The 23,444-nt window shown below is 35.5% G+C and overlaps 1 protein-coding gene across 2 annotated transcripts in view; it reads right to left on the bottom strand.

The window, feature by feature from the left end:
* The window catches only part of LOC143238683 (protein Wnt-7b-like), a 97,120-nt gene extending 76,372 nt beyond the window's left edge, over positions 1 to 20,748 (bottom strand). Inside the window, exon 1 of one of the 2 annotated variants that reach the window (XM_076479117.1) lies at positions 20,525 to 20,748. The gene's annotated coding sequence lies outside the window, so the exon portion shown is untranslated. Of the gene's footprint in view, positions 1 to 18,865; positions 18,981 to 20,524 lie in introns of those variants that run through there. The other variant, XM_076479118.1, reaches the window with a different exon arrangement.
* Between the last annotated feature and the right edge of the window lie 2,696 nt (positions 20,749 to 23,444).

Consider the following 23,444-nt stretch of genomic DNA (forward strand, 5'->3'; position numbering starts at 1 on the left):
TTTTGCCATAAGAAAACACACACACACACTTATCAATTAACATCGTAGTTAAACCTATTTTAGCAAAAATAATCTGTCAAATTCCGGATGATATATTTTCTTCAAAGACCTCGTTTCATCGTTTACAGCGCTAAAGTCTGGGGTTTGATATCTGCGGCAGGCAAAGAGTAGATAATACATCGTGTAGTTTAGTGCTATAATAACAAACAAACAAATCACGTTACTGGTAAACCTGCAGGTCGTAACGTCACACAGAAATGACGGCAGTATGAACCTCGTGTTTGTCTGACAAGATGAAAATATAAAGTAAACAAAGAATTATCACCGACTATAGCACTAAGTTACGCTATAAGTCGATATGTGCTGTGCGAACTGTGAATATCGAAACCTGATTTTTACTGCCACTGGGGGGAGGGCGTTAATAACGAAACCGTATCTGTCACGAAACAGATATGACTTTTTTGCAGTGCATTCCTTCCAATTAAGGACTTGCGTCCTTATCGTCATGGTTGCTTAAGACGTAAGATTTCATATACGCATATTGTCTTAATTCATTATTGCTCCAAAATATTTCCTTCTTAAACTATTATTACCCTAAATATTTTAAACGTTATGTTAACGTTCCTTTAAATACCGTGAAAATTGTAAAGTGGATGGAGATACGGGTCTATCTCCAGGTGTACCACGAGCACGGACGTTGATAGAATAATAATAATAGCCAGCAGGCTAAAGAAAACAATTATAAGACGTCTAGCAATGATGCTACAAGTGGTAAGGTGATTCAACCTAATACAGGTTCCTGCAACTGGTTTTCATGTTACCAGGATTGATTTTATAACACACTGCTTGGTTTTCTTCATCACGCAGTATTATGTCGTCGATGGAACTTTCAGATATAGGTTACTTAGTGAACAATAAATTCTATTCGATATGTTGTACTTTATAAGTTTAGCAATCCCACTTAAATTCAATACCGATCGTTTTTAATTGTATGTTTGTTTTTTAAACGTTCATAATGTCTACTATAATTCATTTTTACTAGGCTAGTTCTGAACGGATTTTTGTGAAATTACAAGGATTAGAAAAGGTTGTTTATGAACTAGTTTAGCACAACTTTGCATGTACAATTTAGTTAACTAAAAACAAGCATCATAATACGGTAACCATATGCTTTGACTGGCTAAGAATTTCAGTCTATTATTTGTTACCCACCATGTTCTAAGGCCCCTTGTTTTCCATGTGTAACAAGGATTTAGCTATTTCTGAAGTATGGTACTTTAGTAAAGAGTCACACCACTTTTCAACACTACAACTGTAACTCATGGTATATGATGACTTGGTAGAGTACCACTCTACGTTTTACCACTGCTGCTCGAAACTCGTGGTAGTTTACGATTGTTTAGAGAGTCACTTAAAGTTATGTAACTTGGAAATTTGTTAAGTCGTTAGACACCATGGGTTTCGGGTAGAGGTACAGTTTGACATTACACCATGCCTACGGATATAAAGGGTTTCAAGTAGAGATATAGCTTGATATTATATCACATCTATGAATGACATGGGTTTCAAGCAGAGGTATAGTTCGACATTACTCCATGCCTATGGACACAATGGGTTTTAAGTAAAAGTATAGTTTGACATTATTCCACGTCTACGAATGACATTGGTTTCAAAATACAGAATGGGTTCTAATACGGTGTGATGCTGCACCAAGTCGTCAAATTTTATGAATTAAAGTCGCAGTGGAATAATCTGGTGTGTCACTACACCAACTTATGAGATACAACACTTCGTGGATATTTACATCATATTACACTACAACTTCAACAAAAATTATTCCATGTATTCAGTTAACGTCATGAAATCATAAAGAAACTGTCGTACTTGTTATAAAAATATTATTCCTTACTGTAAAAACTGTAACTTGTAATAGCATAATAGTTGAAAAACAATCTTGGAGAACTAAAATTATGTTAACTTCTTTAGATAAGTCAGTGAGGACAGTCTTCCGAATTAACAGTGTGTATTGGATGGTTGATAAAGTGTACTTGAAAGAATCATAATACAGGATGTTCGGAAAGTCACTGTGCACTTGTATATTTATTAACAGACATGTTTCAATACAGAATACAGGAGGTAAATAAGAATGACAATTATAAACAATGTTGAAGGTGTCCCCCGTTGGCATCAACACAGGCCTGGATCCTTCTTATTTTGTTTCTAAACACCACTATCAGTTTCTGGCTTGAAATAGACTGAATAAAATATGATTACAAAACTGCACAATGACTTTCCGAACACCCTGTATTATGATACCGTCAACAGCTTTAGGCTTAACGTTTTAGTTAAGGATGTCAAAGAAATTAATAATGGGAAAAAGAATCGATCACAATAAACAGTGAAATGGTTGTAAATGACGAAAATATATACATGGGTGCCTCATGAGATAATATTTGTTGAACCACGTACTTAAATACGTAAAACAGACCAACTTTCTTAATTGAATTTTGTTAAAAGGGACAAAATAGCATACAAGAAGAGTAAGATTGGAATATCAATAGTCATAAAATTTGAGATAAAAAGTCATGTAACCCGTAAACCTTTTTTCTCCATATTTCATACTGAAATAGCTAAATATAAATGCAAATAATAATGGCGTTTAATGAAGAAGTTCTATGTATAATGTAATTAATTCTATAATACTACTATAACACTTGGGCCTAGCATAATTTCACTTAAGTTTACATTACAGGCCAAACTTCGTCAGGTTATACCAATGACATTAACTGTAACAACTAACCTTACTACCTATTGTTTATTTTTTGTAAGTTTTATGAAGTCGAATTTTACTATGTATTTTTTTCTTATTTATTAAGGTTATATTTTTAAAATGTAATCTGTCAAACGATTTACGGTTTAGTTTTGTATAGAAGAAACAATACGTAAAAGTTGTACAAATTAATCATTTTATATCCGTGATACTAACGTTACTAACTCTAGTTAGGCCTATGTGATAACTCAGGCAAACGTATGATTGAATTCCTTTTTTACACATAATCGCATGTACAGCACACAAATTAAATTTCTTACAAAGCAAGCACAGATCAGTGTGTATTTATATGCGTTTTATATATATATAAATGTAATACTTATTTTCAAAGGACGCTGAAATATTGCTGGAGTATGCAGTTCAAAACTAAACAGCGATCATAACTTCTAATTCTGTCTCTAGTCACAGAGTATCCTATCGGATTTGAATACCTTTCGTCTATGTTAGATGTAAATACAGTAAATCATTTACTGTGGATTTTAATTAATCCATGTTCTTATGAGATTTTATTTATGGCAAAATCACTTGGATGAATAGAATTCATGAGTCTGTTTTTTTAAACTATATTTTATATTCTAGATTTTAGTTTCGAAAAGTTTTGGTATGTATGTTTTGGTTGCCTTCATACTGAATACAGTGACGTGCTCCACTTTCGAAAAATCATGTTCATTTGTTTTTAACGTTCGAGAACACGTCAGAACAATAGACGTTTCCAGTGCTTTGGGAAGTTAAGAGTTATGTATGTCCTAATAGATTAGAAGACAAAAAAGCGTCACATTGTTATTGTTGTTGTTTTTTATTGTTTCGTTCAAAGGAATCTTGCTGGACAGAAACGTTGCTAGCGCCGTTTTCGCACATAATAAACCACATATCAAAAGTCAGTAATGGAATTATTCTTAGTAGATTTTAATTTTCAATTGATTATAATATTTGTTTATATGTCGTTACACACTTACTGATTGTTTTTTATATTTGATGACCTTCTTCATTGGGATTCGGACCATGTTCTGGATCAGGGAGGGTCAGGTTCAGTGTAGACCTCTTCCTCCATCTCTTGAGTTATTTGTTTACACTGTTACCGAATTTCAGGTAATAACCCTTGTTTCTTTGTCGTGTTGATCACAGTATCTCAACTTTTATCCCTTATCCACAGTTTTTAGTTTCCACATCCTTTTCGTACCATGTCCAATCCATGAGGTAATATTGATTCCTATATTTTTACTCGTGTCATTTATGTATGTTCGCAGTATTAGTCCATGTTTACAATATAGTTCTACTTAGCAGTCATATTACACACACATAATTCTATTTTTACATACAAAATCCTTTTAAAATAGAGCTACGTTTGTGTCTGTGATTCAGTTAACCTGATACTATTTGGTCTGTAGGTTTCTTATTTATGATGTTTAGAGGGTTAAGGTATTTAGGACTTGGTTCAACATGTCTTACGTAACTCTCTAGTTTGTTCATCTTTTAATTTTTATTAATATTTTTCTTATAGTATTGAAGCTAGTTATTCAGGAGTTTGGTATGTTGTACTGAGTGAGTTGATCGTGGTTCTGTATACACTTTCGTTAAAATATATTTTTATATTTTCTGTAGTTTCTTGATGTGTTGATACATTTATCATGTTATACAGGCATGTTCTACTAGTGGTCTTATCTTTGTTATGTAAATATTTTATGTTTCTGCTGAATATCCTTGTTTGTTACCAGTCAAATTCCTAAGGTAACTTGTTTATTTCCAGATTTTGGATGGCCCGGCATGGTCAGGTGGTTAAGGCACCTCGACTCGTAATCCGCGGGTTCAAATCCCCGCCAAACCAAACATCTTCGCCCTTCAGCCATGGGGGCGTTATAATAGTGTAACGGTCAATCCCACTATTTGTTGATAAAAGAGTAGCCCAAGAGTTGGCGGAGGTCGGTGATGACTAGCTGCCTTTCCTCTAGTCTTACACTGTTAAATAAGGGAAATTCAGAAAACAAACAAAACAAAATAGACATGATAGTTTTGGAATGATCATGAACGGACTACCATATCCTTATCCCTGATTATATAAGTAGAACCTTTATAAAGAGGTTACAGTTCTGACAGAAGTCATAACGAGAATGGTAGCTTTGTTGAAACTCTACTCTAATATAGGGTTGTATAACTTTTCGCTGCGATAATAAACTGGACATTACATGATGTGAAAAATGTCTTGTTCAATTATAACCCAGTTATAGATGTATATAGCCTACACACGATACACAGATGCCAACAGGGGATTACAATGGCGGATATGAACTTCAAGTTTACATCAAGAATGCCCTGTAAATTGGAGATGTGCTAATTATTCTAATCCAGAGAAGTGACTGAAACGTGGTTATCATTCTAATCCAGGAAAACAACTGTAATCATTTTGCTCTTAGGATAATATGAGTGCACTGAATTGTTACATTATTGTAACTGAGGAATCCTTGTCTACCAGAGCCAAAATGTTGCGTTGTGGGTTTGACATGAATAACAGTGACGATCAGGTAAACTGGAAATTATTCACTTTTATCGAAGAACCCAACTTCTTCGTTGGGTTAAAACTTACCTCATTGCATCACGTCACTTTTGCAGATTACCAAACATGAGCAGGTTAACTTATCTTACTAGGTGATAGCTTCTATGCGAAGAGTTGTAAGACATTTTGATCAATAATTACAATCAATAACGATTAGTCTTAATCATGACTGATAAATTGCACAAAGCCCGTTATCGGTGCTTTAGGTCACAATCTTTCGTATCTTCGTTATTAACGATGTTTTCGGCCCTCATCCAAACAATACCTGACAACGTTGGACCTGCTTAGTGATTCACTAAGCCTATTGCATGAAGCCAATCTAGTTATTACGATTTTTAGCGTTAAAAGTAGGCTATTTTTGTAGCTGTTCCAATTCGAAATATGAAGTTAAGTGTTAAAGAACAATGGATAAAAACACTTAAGTGTAATGTAGTAAATATTCTCATTCACCAAAGTTAGGTCCAGCATAGCCAGGTGGATAGGGTGCTTGAGTCACAATCTGAAGATTGCTTCGAGCTCCCGTTTTACCGAATATATTCACGAAATTCAAAACAAACCAATCACGATAATAAAGTGATTTTATGATTTTACTTAATTATTACGAGGATCTTTAAACTTAAAATATTTTCTTTGGAAATGTATTGATAAACAAGATTATGACTAAACAAAATCCTCACAACAAGGAATATGGCACACTGTCGTAAAATATGACGGATTTTGTTACATAGATTCACGTACTGTCATGTGCTTCTGTAGGATTCGCAAGTGAACACTGGGTTCTTTGTTTGAGGTGTACTTTAAAGCATGTACGGTTGGGCGTGGCCTAGTTGATAGTGTGATAGTCTATGGTTTGATTGTTTGTTTTGAATTTCACGCTAAGCTATACAAGGGTTATCTGTGCTAGTCGTCCCTAATTTAGCAGTGGAAGACTAGAGGGAAGGTAGCTAACTAGTCATCGCCACCCACCACCAGCTTTTGGGCTACTCTTTTACCAACGAATAGTGGGATTGACCGTCACATTATAACGCCCCCACGGCTGAAAGAGCGAGTATGTTTGGTGTGACAGGGATTCGAACCAGTGACCCTCGGATTACGAGTCGAGTGCCTCAACCACCAGGCCTAGTCTATGGTTCCGAGAGTTAAAAGTACGCGTCTCGTTGTTGCGAAATTGTACTCGTTCTTTACGTTTGTGGATGACCTATAAGAATTGTGTACAAATCGTATTCAATTAGAGTTACGCAACAAATGGCGATGGATGACATTCCCTCTAGTTTTTCAATTCAAATTAGTTATAGCCAATGCATATATCGGAAACAAACAAACGCGAAACACGGTCTGATCATAACTAGCTATCTATTCATAACCATTAAACACCGAGAATTGTCCAGTGGGCTACCTGAATCCTACGTTATATGCTAATAAGTTTATCCCTGCTACCAGATTTTTTCGGAGATGATGAATTTATGAAGTCTGTCCTCGAAAGAAAACTTTGGAAGGCGTGAACAATTCAAATTGAATTTTTAAAAAAGTAGGATTTTAATATTGAGGTCACTAGTTTGGAAATCAGAATTTTTGCTCAAGCTATAGAAAGGGCAACGTTCTTTAGCCGTTTTCAATTTCCAAATAATAGAATAAAAAGAATGTAGCTAATGAAAAGAACCCACAACGACCTTTCTCTGACTGTGACTCTTGTAACGCACTCGCAGCTATAAAGTGTGGAACGCGATTGTGTACTAAACAGCGGTACTCGAATTGTGGGCCATAACTTTACAGTCTGAGTACCAGACCACGCCCGATTCCATTATCTTACATTGTTGTTCACTTAAGTACAATATTATTCGCTGTTAATTTTTCCTTCAGTTATAAGTTGTTATAGGAGCCCCAGCTGCTCTATTTTGAGGTTTTCTTAAAGAAAATCTGAAGTATAATTCAACTGAATACGAAACTCGAAGCTGCTCCGTACACTTGAAAAACACTTAAACAAAAACAGTCACTTCGAGACAAAAAAAAAAAAGTCAACTGCACACATACTTGTCCTTGAAAATCTGTCCTATATATTACTTAGTTCTTTCGAAAAAGAAACTTTATATAAATTTTCAGAGTTTTAACATCTACACGTTTGATAATCAGAAACGAACATGGTGAAGTGTAGTTTTGAATTTCTTTAGATATTTTATGAGCTAAGTGATTCCTAATTAATCACGCCAGTTTTTATTTCCCTTTTCTCGAATGATTCGTCAGTCAAACACACACAGCCCCTAATATTTTTATATTTAATACTTTTACTATTTTATTCTTTTACCATCTTAAAAACGTTATTAGTTTTTTAATCGATCCAATACTTACACAGTTTTAAAGAAAACTGATTGACGCTTTTATTTTACCCTAATTCAAAGATGCATAAACAATGATTCACAAATCATTGGCGACGGGTTTAGATCCCGCGACTCGATCACCCTGGCTACTTTCTTTCCTTTTTTTCAGCCATGTGATACGATAAAGACGTTTTAACGTGACGATCAGTCTCATTATTTATTGTTAAAGAGTAACCCAAGAGTTGGTAGTGGATGGTGTTAACTATCTGCCTTCCCTCGAGCATTTTCAAAATTAAGGGCGGTTATGTTTAATTGATGTGATGATTAAATGTGTTTTGTTGTTTTTTTGCATTTTAATATGATGACAGTTCACATAATTGATGAGGCGGAAACCACAATGTGGTGACGAACAACACAACAAAAACGTGATGGTATGAATTTCGCGCAAAGCTACACAAGGACTATCTGTGCTACTCGTCCTTAATTAAGATGTGTTAGACTAAAGGAAAGGCAGGTAGTCATCACCATCCACCGCCAACTTTTTTACCAACAAATAGTGGTATTGACTGTCACATTATAATGCCCCCATGGCTGAAAGGGCGAGCATGTTTGGTGTGGCGAGGATTCGAACCTGCGGATTACGAGTCGAGGTGCCTTAACCACCTGACCATGCCGGGCCACCTGATGGATACTTTTATCGAACCTCTTAAAATACACACATTCATCAAAAACAATAACTTCCAAATAGAATTATGTTATTATTTGTCACTTATTTTGTTATATTATTTACTATTTATATACATCTTTGCTACGTAATATATCAATGAAATTTCTCGCAGTTTTACATCAGAAGAAGTCAATTCAGCTGCTAGGTGTCTCTCTTTCATTCGTATTAATATTTTTCTAAGCTGCAGAAATATAAGTAAAATAATTAAACCTACAAATACTTTATTTTCTTACATAGCAACGTTTCCTACTATTTTATTTATAGTAAATATTTTTCTTAGGCGAATAACTACAATAGAAATCAAACTTCTGTACACTTACAAATCTATCAGTTATCGCTTCTAATCAATTTATTGTTACAATCATACATTGTTTCTTTCCTTTATCATTGTTAAATTATTAAGAACCTGATGAAATACATGTTAAACCATGTAATTTCTTTTTTCCACATCAATGAGTTATTTCACACATCACTGACTTTCACGGTTTTTAGATGATAAAACATTTCAGAAATAACACCTTAACTATAAAATTAATATCTTTCATTTCTATATTTATCATCTTATCTGCGTTGTTTCTTCTGTTGGTATTTATCATGTTTGGTAATTATCCCTTTGTATTGTTTTATTTCTTGTATTTCTATTGTTCATGTAACCACTCTTAACTATCCAGTTGATTCCCATATCTTTGACTTTCTTTGTTGTTGTTTTTTCCACAAGTTATCAGAATACTTTCCACTGTTTTGTAACTTCTTTCTAAATTGTATTTGAATACTTATTTTGATCCATTTTAAGCGAAAAGTTAAGCTAAGAAACTACAATAAAAGATTAAACATCCAAAACATAAAAATATGAACTACTGACTGGTTGGAGATTCTAAGAAGTACCTGGTTCGGTTTAACAGGAAGTACTTTGTTACTGACTTTTGAGGTTAAAAAATAATATATTTGGCATGAAACTTACTACAAATGAAAAGTTTGGTGCTTTTCATGTTTGTATCAGACTTGGAAGAAATAAATATTCTGAAGTAAAATTAATTATTTAGAAAGGTAGTTAAACGTTCTGTTTTTCAAATACTTAAGAACATGAACCTAAATAAGCAAGAGGTTAATTAAACTGTTATTAGTTATCTAGTTTACACCCTTAGTAATTTTGCGCAATATTACGAAACATCTATCTACGCATATCTCGTACTTACGCGGACTTACAACGCTAGACATCTGGTTTCTATACCGGTGAAGGGTAGAACATAGATAGCTCGATGTGTAGCTTTGTTTTTAACTTCAAAACAAACAAACAAACAAACTCAATTCTAATTTGGAGTTGGTAAACTAAAGGGAAGGCTCGCACGCTCAATTCTTATTTGGTCGCACGATCTTCCCACACCCAAGATATCGTGATATTTTGTAAATTACACAAAATATGAAAGTAACGCTCGATAGTGGCCAACATTACCTTTAGGGTCGCAACCCTATTATTCGGAACATAGTTTACTTTACAGAACCAACAAAGTCCTTTAAAATTTATGGTGATAGCTTTCCTCTATAAAAGTGTTAGTAGTTTCATTTATAATAACGCCATGGAATTTAGATTAACAGTTTCTTATCATCACTCCCGTGCAAAGTGTACAGTCATATAAAACATCATTATTTATGCTCATTGCTTTCAGTAATATCTCGTGAAGATAAGCGCACTTTAATTAATGTCATAAAATTTAGTAAATTTATGCTGAAAACTTGTTAATGAATAATCAATAATAACTGTATACCCGTATGATTCTTTTAAAAACTTTAGCTAGAAACTGCTAGTCTAGTTTGCTTGGCCAAATCAATACTAAGCTATCTGCACGTACTTTCACTCTATAGTTTTGCTGCTCAAAAACAGTAGTTTTCAATCTGAATGACAAAATCTAAAAATTACCCATTTTTACTTTCATATAAAGCTATGGTGAAAATGTTAGATTGAGAACTCACGTGACGTTTTGCGTAGATGTGCTCAAAAAATTTCGTTAAATTTGAGCGTTTTTGTTGAATAACCTTCAACACCTGGTTTATGTTTACACTAAATGAGACTCCTAATTGTAGGTTATAAATATCTATTAGTATACCAAATGAAAAAAACAAACAAACCATAAAAGTTAAATATGTTTTTCTATCAAATAAAATTTCCATACTTTCAATGTGAAGAAAAAAAAAGGAAGAAACTCGATCAACACTGGAGATATTATATTCAGGTATTCCTTAATAAATTCACCTAAACTTTAATATGTGAAGTAAGAGTTACGTAGGGCACATCCACTTAAGATGGTATACCACAGTCAGAACTACTAAACTATCACTCTTGGCCCGGCATGGCCAGGTGGTTAAGGCATTCGACTCATAATCCGAAGGTCGCGGGTTCGAATCCCCGTCACACCAAACATGCTCGCCCTTTCAGCCGTGGAAGCGTTATAATGTGACGGTCAATCCCACAATTCGTTGGTAAAAGAGAAGCCCAAAAATTGGCGGTGGGTGGTAATGACTAGCTGCCTTCCCTCTAGTCTTACACTGCTAAATTAGGGACGGCTAGCACAGATAACCTTCTTGTAGCTTTGCGCGAAATTAAAAAAAAAAACAAATAAATTGTCACTTCTGTCAAAAATATACAGTGTGTAGTGTAGATTGTTTGTTTTGGCCACTCAACATACTACCGTATGTGTTGATACTTACTGTAATATTAGCTAGTTGTTAATCCCCAGTGGCTCAGCGGCAACTCTGAATACGCAAACCGCAAAACAAAAATGGGATTCGAAACGTGTAGTGGGCACAGTAATTGTAACTAACTACATGTGCCTAATTACAGACAGCAATAATTACTAATTATATCTTTAAAAAATTACCTTTGTTCACAGTCATACAGTACATGTTATGATAAGTAAACAGACTAATTTCTCTATAGTTACCTGTTTAATGTATGTGTTAATCTTATGTTATATTCTGGTTTATTCTCACTCATTTTTTATATATATGTATTGTTCTATACACTCAAAAACGGTCCCTTCTAAAGTGGTTCTCAGAGCTCTTCTGTATATATGTATCGCCCAACGGGTAGTCCAAAATAGCCATGTGCTAGATTACGTTTTGAATTTGTGTAAATAAAGTGTCACGGTGAGATTAATCACAAGCTGTTTTATGTTATTCTAATCTTTCTTTATTCCCAACACTGGTGCAAAGCTACATTTACACAAGAACCGTGTGTCTTCTGATAGCAAAGCCACATAGGGCTATCTGCTGAGTCCACCAAAGGGAATCCAACCCCTGAGTTTAGCGTTGCAAATCCGTAGACTTACCGCTGTACTATACACGAGAACCATTTGAATTTGCAGTCTTATCTGACCGAATAGTGGGATATGACGATTAGTTTTATAGCGCACCCACGACAGGACGAGAATCATGAACCTTTGTATTTACAAACTCAGTTTCCTCGTCACACCAAACATGCTCGCTCTATAAGATGTGGGGGAGTTGTGACGGTCAATCCCACTATTCGTTGATAAAAGAGTAGCCCAAGAGCTGACAGTGGGTGGTGATGGTTAGCTGCTTTCCTTCTAGTCTTACTCTGCAAAATTAGGGATGGCTAGCGCAGATAGCCCACGTGTAGCTTTGCACGAAATTAAAAAAAAACATCAGTATAAAGCGCCCCTCAGTGGCACAGCAGGTTTCTGTACGCGTGGTGTGCTGAGCACAGATAACTCATTTAATAGCTTTGCGCTTAAGAACAAAATCAATCTTAGAGAAACACAACTTATTGGAACATGATTTCACAACAAAAATGTTGTTGTGACAACGTTTGTTGAGGTGGAAAGTATTTCTTAAGTTGACGAAACATGGGTGTGATTAATTATAATTTCATACGATGTTAATATCAGGCCTATTATATTTTTCAAAACTACATTTTTTATTTAAAATTTAATCGTTTTCCTGTCTGTCTCGTGTGTGGACAATAGGCAATTAACACTTTTGTTTTAGTTTTAACCAGCTGTCAAATTATTATGTTCTCTCTTGTATAATTAATTATTAATTTCGGAGAAACATTTCACCGTGCAATATTATTTGAAACACGATAATAAACACTAAGGAACATGTTCGCCCTTTCGGCCGTGGGGACGTGATTATGTGATGATCAATCCCACTATTCATTGGTAAAAGAGTAGCCCAAGAGTTGGTGGTGGGTGGTGGTGATTATCTGCCTTCCCTCTAAACTTACACTACCGAATTAGGGACGGCTGGTGCAAATAGCGCTCGTGAAGCTTTGCGTGAAATTCAAAGACAAACAAACAAACAGACCCAGTCATCAGTGTATTAAATGATAGCTGAGAACACTGATAAACTATTTACAACACTGAAATATGAACCAAACTATAAAGTTTTTACAAGTCAAATCTTAAAGCATTTAAAACGAAACAAATAAGAAACTTTATATTGCATAAATATTTTATTAGAAGGGTAAATTCAAACAAGTCATTTGGACAAACCTCCCTCTACAAAACTATTTTTGTTGGCATTTTAAAAGAAAATATAATGTCATTCAGCTGTGCCTTCTTATTTAAAATTTGTTTTTCTATTTAGCTCTAATATAAAATCTTCTTCCATATTTTACCAGTTTGTTTGTTTTTTTTCCTGGACTGCGAATACGAGGGAACACATTATTTGTTTGTTCATCTCACAATCTGCACGCAAAGTTTTTTTTTCAATTTTACTTAAGCACGAAGCTACACAATTGGCTACCGATGCTCCGCCCACCGTGGGTATCGAATCTCAGGTTATAGCGTTGTAAGTCTGCAGACCTGTCTCTGTACTACTGCGGGAGAATTGCACAAACCTACACGAAAGTCCATCTGCGCATAGTTTTGAACTTGTATACTAAAGGGAGGGAACCTGTTCTACAGCACCCACCGCCAACGTTTTGTCTCTTTGTTTTTGAATTTCGCGCAAAGCTACACGAGAGCTAGAACTATCTACACTAGCCGTCCCTAATTTAGCAGTGTAATATTAGAGAGAAAGCAGTGAGTCATCACCACCCACCGCCAACATACTACAAATGAATTAATTGTTTGTTTCTTGAATTTCGAGCAAAACTGTAAGAGGGCCATCTGAGCTAGTCATTTCTAATTTAGCAGTACAAGACTAGAAGAAAGGCAGCTAGTCATCACTACCCACTGCCGACTCTTGGGCTGCTCTTTTACCAATGAATAGTGGGATTGGCCGCATATTATAAAATCCCCACAGCTAAAATGGCGAGCATGTTTGGTGTGAAAGGAATTCAAACCCACGACCCTCATATAAAGAGTCGAGCACCCTAATCACCTTGCCATGCCAGACCCAACTTTTTCTGTTCGAATATGATCGTCACTTTCATAACGCATCCATGGCACAAAAATGAGAAACGCGATTTTAAGGCAACGGGTCGTGAACCATGGAGCTTCATATACACATTCCCAGTATACTAATCTCTAGGACACGCTCGGTCACGTTCATTGTTACAGTTTTAATGTTTTTAACCATATTTATATTTGTGTATGGCTGAATGTATCTTATTTATTTTTAGTAAACCGTAGAGGGCAGTGTAAAACATAATGTTTATATTTGTTGTTGTTGTTTTTCAGGTCAAAAGCCACATTTGATTATCTACTGTGTCCACCACCGATAATATCGTAGACTGACCGCTGTCCCACTGGCGGACATACATAATTTGACATCGATATCAATTTGATTTTCATTTAAGATGCAGTATAATAAGCTATTCTGTTATTTATTCTATCATTTTGATGTTTGTGATAAAATGCCCTAAGTAGCTAGAAAATGTGAGAGAAAGTTTAACACTAGAACTTTAACTATTAGACTTTTTTAACGCTTGAGCCAGAGAAGTGAAAACAGCCTTACGCCTAACAAACTAGTGAGAGAAAGCTTAACAATAGAATTATAACTATTAGACTTTTTAATGCTTGAGCTATCAAGGCTTAACAAAGTGCATTTGACAATATTCATAATTGTATATAATCCTTCCAGTACATCTAAAACTGAGTTGTGTATAAAGTAAAATCTAACTTGTGTCTGGAACCAGTCATGACGGAATGTAGTTAAAACAGTGATGATTTATCAGGTTTCAAATTTTTATGCTGAATGAACCAGATATTCTTTTTCTTGCTTTTCAATAATCAAGTCTTATCACATTCGTGTTAGAAAGATGAGCCGATCTGTAAACATCACTGACCTCTGTCCATATTGTGACATACCACTGTAAAACACTACTTTTCCCTAGCCATACTGTAAAACACTATAGCTCTATACTGCCATACTGTAAATCTACTATCTTGTAGTCAGTAAATATCAAGCAGGTGGCACAACATCTATGTAAGGATGGCTTGGACTGTTAATCAAAATGGTATTTTAAAAACTTCTCAAGAGGCCATCACATACAAGACTATAACAATATCTATGTAATGACCGAGTCACAAGTTCTTGTAATGTCTGTAAATATTACAGTAAAAAGTTTTAATTTCTTGTGTTTCTTTTTTATTACATGATAACCACAAACCAAAACAATGGTGTTAACCAGTTTCACTGAGGTGACGTAGTTTCAAACAATTAGGTTTAATTTATTTGTCAACACTCTACTGCACGGTGTACCTGTGTTATTATGTACAGATGCCACCCCTGCTATCTTGGTTACTTCCTCTTTTGAAAATCCTCTTCTTTGCTTGTTATAAAATAAACTCTCGTTTGAATTACCAATTAGATGTCTTTATGTAGCAACTGTGAGGTTTTCTGATGATATTTTAATCTGGGTTTATTTATAGAAGTAAATCAGGTCCAAATATTTTGTTTTCATTTGATAAACTGAATGAAGAAAATTGTTTGAAATTTATATTCCGTTTAATAAGCATGTATGGCAGAATTAAAGTGTGTAAAATTATGTACAATGTTTTTAAGTTGTTTAGATTATATGCTTAGATTTTTCCGTCTCTTAAAATATTCGGATCGCAGATTTTTATGTTAAAATACTGAATGGCCAACTTTCACCTTAAACTATTGGTACGACTGATATATATATATATTCTGAGACGACTAATATTATGTTAGGTTATCTTTCTATTCAAATATTGAGATGGCTGGTAATTGTGTTAAAATATTGGTATGGCTGGTAATTGTGTTAAAATATTGGGATGACTGGTAATTGTGTTAAAATATTGGTATGGCTAGCGTTTATGTTGAAATATTGAGATGGCTAGTGTTTATATTAACATATAAGGATAGCTGATAGTTGTGTTAAAATATTGGAATAGCTGGTATTTATGTCAAAATGTTGGGATGGCTGGTATTTGTATCAAAATATAGGTTTATGGTACTAAGACTTCAAATCATTGTTATGCTCCTCTGTTTCAACTGTAAGGTTTACTAATAAATACATTCTTCCATCTTACACTTTGCTAGAACATTCTGTGTTACAAATACTAATACACACACGTTATGTAAAGTATAATATAAATCTTAATCGCATAAACATTGACCTCAAAACTGAAGGCAGTATTTTTAGAAAGAAGGCGGTGGAAGAGGGCACATTTTTAAACAAACACTTGAAAATATTGAAATACTTAATGCATGGAGTGTATAACACATCTTTAAAATAATTGTGTTGTTGTTATAAATAAAAAGACACATAATGGACTCTGAGTGTTCTTCCCTCAGTGCGTATCGAAACCCGATTTTTACCGTCTATGAAGATGCTACCCAAGATAGTTCATTACTACTCAAATATTTTTTCTAGAAAATCATATATATAAAATGGTATCCAAACACGAATTATTCCGTGCTGGTGGCTATGTTACACAAGATATTGCTGTTTAATTAGCTAAAAGACGAAGAGGGAGACTGTCTTTCATCCACTTTCATCAGCCACTGGACCTTCAATTCTCGATGTTATCTAGTTAGTACTACAAAAATATATTCATTACAGCAATATAATGTAATATATCACATATTCCTGTTTACAAAAACACAGAAAAAGAAATCACGTTCGCTTGTTATTTAGCTGAAATCTACATAGTTTACTTAAGCCTCGAATTGTAGCATTGTAAGTTCTTAAACTTACTTATGGCCCACTGTGGAACGGTATATATTGTTTAAACTCCACCATTTCACTCATTCGTATCTATAGGTTGTGCAGTATAATACAGAACTGGGATGTTATTCACACTGCGATCTGATTACAAAACACTGGACTGATGGACCCGTTTGAAGTAAAAACTTCCATCTAACAGTTAAAACTGGGATCCTGGAAGAGATTTTCAACAGTTCGTGAGTTTGCTACTCCGAGTGACTCCTTTCTAAAATTTAGTACCACAGTTATTATTTAACTGATTTGCAAGACTACAAGATAGCGTTAGATTTTACTGTATACTTCCAGTTTTTTTATCACAGCATTCAACGACGTATCGGGTACCGAAGCAAGGATCGAACCTCAAATTATATGGGAACAAACTCTAAGAATGTTTTGCATGCCTGAATTTTAATGCCGAGAATGCGTGGTTCGTGACCGTGGATAAACGTCACTAAATCATCTACCAATGGTAGTCCAGGAGTTAGCTGTTGAGTAGCTGCGTTCCCTTTAACCTACCATTTCAAAATTAGGAACAACAATATACCATAAGTAACTTAGTAGAAAATTCTCGAGAAAAGCAAAAAAATAAAATAAAATAAAAATAAACAATCGCAAAACAAAAAAAAGTTCAAAACATGAAGTTTATGAATTACATAAATCATGTAATTGAATTAAATTTTGATTAACCTCTTTCAGGGATGTTCGACACATTTTAACGGAACATCGCTGAATGCATTTGATACCATGCTCCGTTTATGGTCGTGACTAAAGACCAGACATCATATAACGCCTTCATGGAATGATCAAAACTGATATAAGACTTCTATAATCAATTTCATTTAAAATGTTTAACACTAATAAGTTTAACGTAATAGTAAACTAAAACAAACAAACAAAGCGCATTTCGAACCATGCTTGCGGTGATGTGGATTGGAGCATGAACTTTGATCTCAAGGACACTTCTCCTTCATCAGTTATATCATATTTCATCAGTTATCTAGATCGCAATTGATTAATATGAATTATTGTTGAAAACGTACCAGTTACCTAAACTAATCGGCCCGGCATGGACAGGTGGTTAAGATGTTCGACTCGTAATCCGAGGGTCGCGAGTTCGAATCCCCGTCAAACCAAACATGTTCGCCCTTTTAGCTGTGGGAGCGTTATAATGTTACAGTCAATTCAACTATTCGTTGGTAAAAGAGTAGCCCAAGAGTTGGTGGTAGGTGGTGATGACTAGCTACCTTCCCTCTAGACTTACACTGCTAAATTAGGGGCGGCTAGCGCAGATAGCCCTCGAGTAGCTTTGCGCGAAATTCAAAACACGCCAAAACCTAAACTAATCACTACGTGCAATTCCGCAGTGCTCCCGAAAATGTTCTGTTTCAAAAAGTAACAAATATTTTTATTTCTTGTTTTTGAAGTTCGTATATCATGTTATGTTGTAATCTAGCCTATATGGTGCATACTTCTTTTCGTGATTTAAAGTATACGTACGTTTTACTGATGTCACAAGAGTAGAAATGACAACGTTAATAATCTCTTATGTTACTTCATTTCATTGTCTACTGAGTAACTGATAGATAACACAAAGTGCGAGTGGTTAAAATGGATGAAATAAGTAAAATCCAATTTGACTAATCAGTTATACTGTTCTTACGTACGGGATCTCAACCATGAAGTCCTTATCGCTGGTCTTCAAGGTGTTATATAACTCCAAAGGCACCACATGGTTGATATTTAAGTTTTTATATAACTCCAAAGACACCACGTGGCTGGTCTTTAAGCTGTTATATAACTCTAAAGACACCATGTGTCTGGTCTCTAAGTTTTTATATAACTCAAAACATTACGTAGATGGTCTTCAAGTTTGTATATAACTCCAAAGGTACCACATGGCTGGTCTTTAAGTTTTATATAATTTCAAAGATACCACGTGGTTGGTTTTTCTCTCTGAAAAAAAAAACGAAACAAAATTTTTGAAATATTAAGGATAGAGCGAAAGCTGCGTCAACTCGTTCCTACTCCACTGTTTTTTGATGCTTAGCCAAGATAGCCCGACAACCTGGTGTCAAATCGAAAAACTAAACTCATGATTGTTTTAACTCGGGTAAACCAAACAATGCATAGACTAACATTTGAACTGTATTATTTTTGTGGGCAGTATATTTCAAAGCTGCTTTCAAACTCGTCAATGTTTTAATCATGAACAACTAGGTGTCGTTCTTACGCCCTCCTTGTAGATTAATTTACTGCATTTGAACCTGGTTTAAAGTTTTGGTAATGTTAAACAATATTTACTTACCTCTCAGTTCACCATTGATGTTGGTGTCTTTTACAGGTAGGATACAAGTACATTTGGTAAGATTTCTCCAGTAAGGTGTACAACTAAACATCACGGCGCACGTGGACTCTAAATCTCTCTCACATGGGCACCCTGTTCTATGAATATTATATGTCTCAACATTCCACTCGTTCAGGCTCCCCTGCTCTATGTATATTTATGTAGCTTTAGGCTACCGAGTTTAAGATACTTATTTTTTTGTACGATAGTTGGGCTATGTCCAATAAAAACTGTAATCTTTTTTAATAATGCAGCTAGAACATAGATCCTGGTGGAAATCTTATTCAAATAAGACTGTTACGGCAAAAATGTAATTATACTTACTGAAGACATACAGTACTAAACCACTGTCAGTTATCTTTGTTAGTTTGCTTCTTACGGAAAAACTTTTATGGCTTAAAAACAAAATAAAAAAGTTAAGTAGTCAATAAATCTGCAAAGAAGGCATAGGTGGCTTAAGATAAAATCATTCATATCTAGTCGTTCATATGTATAGTTCCTCTCTTATAACTTGAGCTACAACTAAAAAATAAAACAGTTTTAGTAACTATTGATATTAGTAAAACACGCACACAAATCTACGTGTATGTGTCTACAGTTTGGAAATCGTAATTGTTGTACATACGTTTTTATTGTACTGTCGTATCGTGTTGATAGTCAGAATATTTGGGTTCAAATCAATGTTGTAACTACAAAAGATTTGCTTTTGCTTTGAATTTCGTGAAAAACTACAGGAGTAGTTAATCTGCGCTAGCCATTCCTAATTTAGCAGTGAAAGATTAGAGGGAAGGAAGCTAGTCATCACCACCCACTGCCAACTCTTAGGCTATTCTTTTATCAACGAATAATGGGACTGAACGTCACGTTATAAAGTCCCCACGGCTGAAAGGGCGAGCATTTTGGTGGCCCTAAGATCACTAGTCGAACGCCGTAACCATCTGGTCATGCCGGTCTGACTACGAAGAAAATGCCCCCTCCTTGCATAAAAAGTAATTGGGCCCCCTACATTTATTTCCCTATAACTAATTACGATCGGACCCCTTTTGGCTTACTCCTCCCTCTCAGCTGAGGGGGTTGTGAGGGAATATTTACACCACTGGTTCAAGTGTTGATAACGCTACTCATCTAAGTATTTTTAAACTGTGACGTCCGTCAAATTCATTTATATGACCCCCACCCCAAAAAAAACAAAATTGTGACCAAAGAACTGCAACCACAAAATCAACAAACCTTTTCTTAAAGTAAAACATCGAGGGGTAAATGAACTAAGGATCAAAGAGCTTCTCCGATTAGTCTGTCCTCTGTTATTTTCAACTTTATTAAGTTATCATTTTCAGCACCTATCGAACATATCTCATCAAGAACAAGAAATAACCTTCAACATTTGACATTTTAAAGATACATTCCACTTTAAACTGTTTTACTTTTTTTTTCCTTCGCCTTCCTTTCAAGCTGAAGGTTGGTCATATTTAGGTCAAGTCAAACACATCACACACAACTTAAGATCATTGATTGTAACTTGTTATTTTTTAGTGCAAAGCTACAAAATTTGATATCTGAGCTCTGACTACAGCGGGGAATCGAATCTTAGATCTTAGTGTCGTAAGCCTGTAAACTTACCGTTAATCTCCCACGGAGCTTGACAACACCATTGCAATTTGTCGTTTGTCTGTATGGTCACCCGAGATCTTGCATCGAAATTTCGAAATATTTAAAGCTGACACTCTCGCATCTGTATTCGCTGAGCAAAGTCTCGAACATTCCTGTTTCTTTTAAAAAATCTAAAGGGCGCATGCGTAGTATTACGTCACTTGCCAAAAAAATAACGAACTATAATGATGAAATAGGTCTGTCAATTATAGGCACACTTTGTTCAAAAGTAATAATTATAAACAAGGTTATATTATTCTATCCATAATATAGAAAAGTTCATTTCAATTGAAATAAGTGAGAAAAAAGTTAATTTCTTCCCTGTTACGTTGAAATGTATTTCACATCACTTATACTATCGTAAATACGTATATTTATACTAAATATATGTCCATTTGCAGCTACAAACATCTGATTTAATCTCGATAAAGGTATCTTATGTCGAAGAAAAGTCAGAGCCGGTAAATAGCGTACAAATGTTTATCCACAGGTTTGAGTTTCCACATCATTGGCTTAAAAGTAGTTCTATATTTTGCTAATGACGCGTTGAAACACTTGTAGCTAATTCGCAACAGCATGCTGTGATTGGCTAATTTCCATTCACTCAGTGGTTCTCCACATGAGTAAAAGAATCAGATCACTTCTTTGAAGTCGTGGTTCACGAATAATCTGAAAAATTATGAACATTTTAAGGATGAATTGAGGACAACACAAACTATTACTGGCAATTACAACTGTAATAAATATTTTGTTATTCCAGTACAAGGGTTTACTCAGAATAATACAAGGTTTACATGCAATTTAGATACCAGCATTATCCCAGTCAAAAATAAAACGCCACAAAGAAATAAACAAAGCGAAAGCGCGAATGCAAAGACATTGAAACTTTGCACAGTTGTAACTAACTGTATCGCGTTTCTCGTCTCCAGGTGGAAGGGAAGTCGAAACAACGGCAACACTGTGTCTTTGAAGAAGAAACTAAAACGTGTGGTCCTGCAATAATCGTGTGTACATTATCTCGATATAATTTGTTGCACCTATGGAAATTGTTCGTGTTTTTTTTATTTATACGTTTTTTTTCTATACGTATTCTTGCATTTTCCCGCACAGCTGCACCACTAATACAACCATCTCTAGTTCTGTGATAGTCAGATTAGAGGATAGGCAGCGGCGCCCACTGTTCATTATTGGATAGGTCTTCACAGGAACTAAAACAGAAATAACTTGGTAATGGTTTTGGTTTTATACCTCCCAGCCAGGGACGAGGCCCAGCATAATCAGGTGGTTAGAGCACTTGACTCGTAATCTAAGGATCTTTGGTCCAAATCCCTGTCACACCAAACCTGCTCGCCCTTACAGCCGTGGGGCGTTATAATGTGACGGTCAATCTCCCTATTCGTTGATAAAAGAGTAGCCCAAGAGTTGGCGGTGGGTGGTGATGACTAGTTACCTTCCCTCTAGTCTTACACTGCCAAATTAGGGACATCTAGCGCAGATAGCCCTAGTGTAGCTTTGCGCGAAATTCAATAAGAAACAAACAAACAAACAACCAGCAACGTAAACTTCTCTTCAGCGCAACTCGCGGAATTAAGGTATGATTCTACTTGAATAGAATAATAGTGTTACTTGAGGGTATTACTTGAGGATGTGAAAGATACCGAATTACTTGAATGAGTGTGAATTAACATTAAAAACGGATGGGGAAACAGGGAGAAGAGAAAAGGAATCGAGCTGACTTGGTTGACCGGAAACTTAGCTTAAAAGACGTCTAGGTAGTCCATGGAAAAACGAGACCAAGTCAGTTCTGAAGTAACAAGTTTTGGATTAACAAATCAAACATAATAAACTGATTGACAGGAACAGGATGAGACAGTTGACATTGCTTGTGGTCTTATTTTCATTTTAAGTAATTTTCACTTTAAATGAAAAGGCACCTTTTCAGGTCAGAGCTCATAAGATCAATAGTTTAAGGTGATAATTTTGCTGTTGGGTTAAACGGTAGTACCTCGAGAAAACCTACTTTCACGACCAGAGCGTCGAATAAAATTCCTGACAGCGCCCGGCAACAGCTGAAAGAAACAAAGTTAATGATGCATGATGAAGGCAGAAACATTCGGTTGGATTACTGGACGTCGTGATCATCGTTGGAGTTGTCATACACAGAAGGTTTCTTGAGCGTGCTTGAACGGTAGAGCATTTGGGTGTAGGATGGACTGGGTGTTTTGATGGCCATCTGGTAGACGTCGTCTTGTTCTTCGTTCCCCGCTGGTACAGCGCTAAGTCTATGGATTTACAACGCTAAAATCAGCGCTTCGATTCCCCTCGGTGGGCTCAGCCGATAGCCCGATGTGGCTTTGCTATGAGAAAACACACACATCTTGTTTTCCAACGGTCTAGAGCTTTTTGTATTTCTTGATAATCCGGGTTTGGGTCTGCTGACTAGATGTTGACCGATTGTCAGTGAAGGATGATGTGTTGGCTGTAGTGATACGTCTGGTTTAGGTCAGCTGGCTGGTTGTCAGTGAAGGACGACGTGTTGGCTGTAGTGATAAGTGTGGTTTAGGTCTGGGCTGCGGTGGTTGTTAGCTTAAGGATCGGTGGTGTCTGAGTGAATTTGTTGTTGGTTTTTGTTGCTTTCGTTCGTTGGCTGACGTGTATGTTCGTCTGTGTATAGTTGTTCTTAACCTGTGGGATAGATAAAGCTTCTTTATTAGTGTTAAGAGAGGCTGTGAGCGGCAGCGTGGGTCTCCTTGGTAAATGTGGTTGTGAGTCAAATTTTTAGAACTGTAGTGGTAGTTGACAGTGAGGGCATTCGGCTCTAAAATGAAAAAATAGCCATTAGCTAGAATGTGGTCAGCTACTTGTTTGGAGGTGGTTACTACCTCCTTGA

Source organism: Tachypleus tridentatus, chromosome 13 (assembly GCF_004210375.1).
Source record: "Tachypleus tridentatus isolate NWPU-2018 chromosome 13, ASM421037v1, whole genome shotgun sequence".
In the NCBI taxonomy this organism is placed as follows: Eukaryota; Metazoa; Arthropoda; class Merostomata; order Xiphosura; family Limulidae; genus Tachypleus; species Tachypleus tridentatus.